Source organism: Schistocerca americana, unplaced genomic scaffold (assembly GCF_021461395.2).
Source record: "Schistocerca americana isolate TAMUIC-IGC-003095 unplaced genomic scaffold, iqSchAmer2.1 HiC_scaffold_673, whole genome shotgun sequence".
NCBI lineage: Eukaryota > Metazoa > Arthropoda > Insecta > Orthoptera > Acrididae > Schistocerca > Schistocerca americana.
The window spans coordinates 45,001-50,000 of record NW_025726427.1 but is presented as its reverse complement, the minus strand read 5'-3'; the positions used below and the strand labels follow the sequence as shown (position 1 = coordinate 50,000).

Here is a 5,000-nt window from a genome sequence, read left to right as displayed (position 1 = left end):
CATTACCTCGGGTTCCGAAAACCAACAAAATAGAACCGAGGTCCTATTCCATTATTCCATGCACACAGTATTCAGGCGGGCTTGCCTGCTTTAAGCACTCTAATTTGTTCAAAGTAAACGTGCCGGCCCACCGAGACACTCACTCAAGAGCACCCTGGTAGGATTGCAACGGGGTCCGCCTCGGGACGCACGAGCACGCACGAGGCGCGTCGCACGCCTTCGGCTCGCCCCACCGGCAGGACGTCCCACGATACATGCCAGTTAAACACCGACGGGCGGTGAACCAACAGCGTGGGACACAAATCCAACTACGAGCTTTTTAACCGCAACAACTTTAATATACGCTATTGGAGCTGGAATTACCGCGGCTGCTGGCACCAGACTTGCCCTCCAATAGATACTCGTTAAAGGATTTAAAGTGTACTCATTCCGATTACGGGGCCTCGGATGAGTCCCGTATCGTTATTTTTCGTCACTACCTCCCCGTGCCGGGAGTGGGTAATTTGCGCGCCTGCTGCCTTCCTTGGATGTGGTAGCCGTTTCTCAGGCTCCCTCTCCGGAATCGAACCCTGATTCCCCGTTACCCGTTACAACCATGGTAGGCGCAGAACCTACCATCGACAGTTGATAAGGCAGACATTTGAAAGATGCGTCGCCGGTACGAGGACCGTGCGATCAGCCCAAAGTTATTCAGAGTCACCAAGGCAAACGGACCGGACGAGCCGACCGATTGGTTTTGATCTAATAAAAGCGTCCCTTCCATCTCTGGTCGGGACTCTGTTTGCATGTATTAGCTCTAGAATTACCACAGTTATCCAAGTAACGTGGGTACGATCTAAGGAACCATAACTGATTTAATGAGCCATTCGCGGTTTCACCTTAATGCGGCTTGTACTGAGACATGCATGGCTTAATCTTTGAGACAAGCATATGACTACTGGCAGGATCAACCAGGGAGCTGCGTCAACTAGAGCTGAGCAGCCGGCCGCCCGGGAGTGTGTCCCGGGGGCCCGCGCGAACACGCAAGCGTCCGCTCAATTATTCTGCAAACAGGAGGAGGCTGAGCTCCCCTGCACAATACACCTCGAAACCCTCTCAGGTCCCGGCGGCGCGCAGCGCCGTCCTAAGTACTTGGTCGGGTTCGAGAGAGGCGCAATCGCCCGGAGTTTGGCGAGTAGACGCTTTAGGTGCGACCACCCGTGCTCCCAACTGAGCTTGCCGCTGCCGACAGAGGCCCGGGAGCGTGCTGTCGTGGCATTGCCGGCGGGAGACAACACGCGCCACCTACGGTGACCGGCAGCTCCAACGCCAGCGCCACAGAAGGACAAAAGCCCCACTTGGGTGCCGAAGCGAACTCTCCCAGCACAGCGCACGCGCCAACACGTCCGCACAGCTGCGATACAAACCACCTGCGAGAACCGCAGAGGCGACCGAGCAGCAGACGGCGTTGCGGCGCCGAGCGCCGGGCGGCGGCGCATCCTCAGCGCACACAGTCCTCAATCGGACCAGCACACTGCAGATGTCCACCGCGCTTCGCACCGGGCCCGCGAGGACCTACTTTGGCCGCACGGCGCCGCGTGCAGGGTGCGCCGGCGCGCAGCTGCGCCGCCTGCCGCCTCCGTCGGCCGGCGCGCCTGCCACTGGCCGCCCCCACCAGCCGGCTGTAGCGCGTGCGCCCACGCACCGCGCGGCCAGCACGCCGGGAGGCCCCCCCTCACCGGCCGGGGACGGTCCCACCCAGCCACCGCCGCGTATCGCTTCACACCCAGATGCCATTCACGTTCGTGGGCATGGTGGGTATCGCTGGAACAACCGGTTGGTAGCTCAACCGATCGTCGCCATCACTGATTCACCTCTAGCGAGAACAACCGCACCACAACGGTTTACCAGTTGTTCATTTGCATAACGTCACCAGCAAACGTAGGCGTCCATCGCCATTTGCAAATTCAACGATTGTTGCATGCCTGTGTCAGGTGTCACGACACACTATGTCTGCCCACATACACGCAACAACATGTGCACGCTTCGCGAACACGTGGAAGGTGGCCCCCGTACGTATGCGATGTCCATTGCGCGAACGACTGTCAACCGGCCTCTGTCGCATGTCGCAGATGTGGAACGCAGTGCACCATGCTATCACGGTGTGTGAGAAGAGACGACTACGTCTGACAACACGCGCCACTACATCAACAGACGGCTCATGCTGATCGCCATCCAGGGCATACCACACTGCAATCCAGCTCTTATAGGGAGACGACACGTAGCTGAGTGCACAACATTTGGACCGCATGGTTCGCCGTTGTTGGCGCAGTCGTTGTACGGTCACATGTACCACGATGTATCATTCAGTACATGAGGACCAATGTGCAGTACAGTGTGTGATTTGGACGTACAACATCAGCGGACAGTTGACACAGGCCGTACCACAGCGTAGGCTAAGTGCTTCGCACATGCGAATGCCAATGAACAACTGCAAATGCCAATGAACAACTGCAAAGGGCATTGAGCATGTACGTCCTGCTGCCATCCACATTACAGTGTATAGCTGCAAGGTGTTTAACATGAAGCGATACACTGGGGACCGGGCAGTGCGAGTAGCAAACTATATTGCGGGGGTTGCAGTTAGGCAACACTACACTAATTTAACGCGTCGTATGACAATTACAGAGCAGGTTAAGGCCCAACGTGTGTTGGGTTAAGGCCCAACGTGTGTTGGGTTAAGGCCCAACGTGTGTTGGGTTAAGGCCCAACGTGTGTTGGGTTAAGGCCCAACGTGTGTTGGGTTAAGGCCCAACGTGTGTTGGGTTAAGGCCCAACGTGTGTTGGGTTAAGGCCCAACGTGTGTTGGGTTAAGGCCCAACGTGTGTTGGGTTAAGGCCCAACGTGTGTTGGGTTACGTTAAGGGGCAATGTGGGTTACGTTAAGGGGCAATGTGGGTTACGTTAAGGGGCAATGTGGGTTACGTTACGGCGCAATATAGGTTACGTTACGGCGCAATATAGGTTACGTTAAGGCGCAATATCGGTTACGTTAAGGCGCAATACAGGTTACGTTAAGGCGCAATACAGGTTACGTTAAGGCGCAATACAGGTTACGTTAAGGCGCAATACAGGTTACGTTAAGGCGCAATACAGGTTACGTTAAGGCGCAATACAGGTTACGTTAAGGCGCAATGCAGGTTACGTTAAGGCGCAATACAGGTTACGTTAAGGCGCAATACAGGTTACGTTAAGGCGCAATACAGGTTACGTTAAGGCGCAATACAGGTTACGTTAAGGCGCAATACAGGTTACGTTAAGGCGCAATACAGGTTACGTTAAGGCGCAATACAGGTTACGTTAAGGCGCAATACAGGTTACGTTAAGGCGCAATACAGGTTACGTTAAGGCGCAATACAGGTTACGTTAAGGCGCAATACAGGTTACGTTAAGGCGCAATACAGGTTACGTTAAGGCGCAATACAGGTTACGTTAAGGCGCAATACAGGTTACGTTAAGGCGCAATACAGGTTACGTTAAGGCGCAATACAGGTTACGTTAAGGCGCAATACAGGTTACGTTAAGGCGCAATACAGGTTACGTTAAGGCGCAATACAGGTTAGGTTAAGGCGCAATACAGGTTAGGTTAAGGCGCAATACAGGTTAGGTTAAGGTACGACATAGGTTAGGTTAAGGTACGACATAGGTTAGGTTAAGGTACGACATAGGTTAGGTTAAGGTACGACATAGGTTAGGTTAAGGTACGACATAGGTTAGGTTAAGGTACGACATAGGTTAGGTTAAGGTACGACATAGGTTAGGTTAAGGTACGACATAGGTTAGGTTAAGGTACGACATAGGTTAGGTTAAGGTACGACATAGGTTAGGTTAAGGTACGACATAGGTTAGGTTAAGGTACGACATAGGTTAGGTTAAGGTACGACATAGGTTAGGTTAAGGTACGACATAGGTTAGGTTAAGGTACGACATAGGTTAGGTTAAGGTACGACATAGGTTAGGTTAAGGTACGACATAGGTTAGGTTAAGGTACGACATAGGTTAGGTTAAGGTACGACATAGGTTAGGTTACGGTACGACATAGGTTAGGTTACGGTACGACATAGGTTAGGTTACGGTACGACATAGGTTAGGTTACGGTACGACATAGGTTAGGTTACGGTACGACATAGGTTAGGTTACGGTACGACATAGGTTAGGTTACGGTACGACATAGGTTAGGTTACGGTACGACATAGGTTAGGTTACGGTACGACATAGGTTAGGTTACGGTACGATATAGGTTAGGTTACGGTACGATATAGGTTAGGTTAAGGTACACATTGTTGTAAGGAAAGGTTTAATGGGGGGCGGGGCGGGGCGGCCGGTTTGTTGATTGTGATTATAGTAAGTGGATGCCTGCGGCATCATCTGATTTGCCACGTCAGGATGCACCTTTGGCTCATGACAGGCGGCGCTCTCATTCCATGCTTGTGGCAGACCTGTGTCTTTCATTCCTGCCATTGTTTGTGTGCTGTGAGAGGAGGCAGTATTGTGATGTTGGGTGCACCCCTGTGTAGGACATGTGTGGGTGTTGGTGGCTTGGCTGAGCAATGGTGGTTGTCGGGTGGGTGGGATATTCTGTTTTCTGAGTGGACCTCCCAGTCTGGTTATGACAGTGTGGATTGTCTAATGTGGCGGAGAGGATGCACTGGGTGTTGTTCCATGCTGGTGCTTACATATTGTCTGTGTGCGTGTTACAGGCAGAGAGTAGTGCGTGATAAGGGTGTGTGGCTGACGTGTGGTTGTGATTGTGAGCAGAGTCTTTCAGCATGTATACGGACAGTTGTATACATTATCTGTATTCTGATGGCTCTATCTATTACTAATCAGCGCCGTGTATACGTTTAATCCGGTTCCAGTCGAAACTGTTGTATCTCTGTACATTAGTGACACGGCGAGCCCGCTATGTAGTTACTCGTCTCGGCAGCTTCCACCGGTGTATGGCAAATGATTATAAGGAAT

The 5,000-nt window shown here is 52.4% G+C and overlaps 1 non-coding gene across 1 annotated transcript in view; it reads right to left on the bottom strand.

Moving 5' to 3' along the window:
* LOC124588959 overlaps positions 1-957 on the bottom strand; it is a 1,910-nt gene extending 953 nt beyond the window's left edge. The window contains exon 1 of the ribosomal RNA XR_006975871.1: positions 1-957. This exon is cut by the window's left edge and continues 953 nt beyond it. This is a non-coding gene — a ribosomal RNA (small subunit ribosomal RNA).
* Between the last annotated feature and the right edge of the window lie 4,043 nt (positions 958-5,000).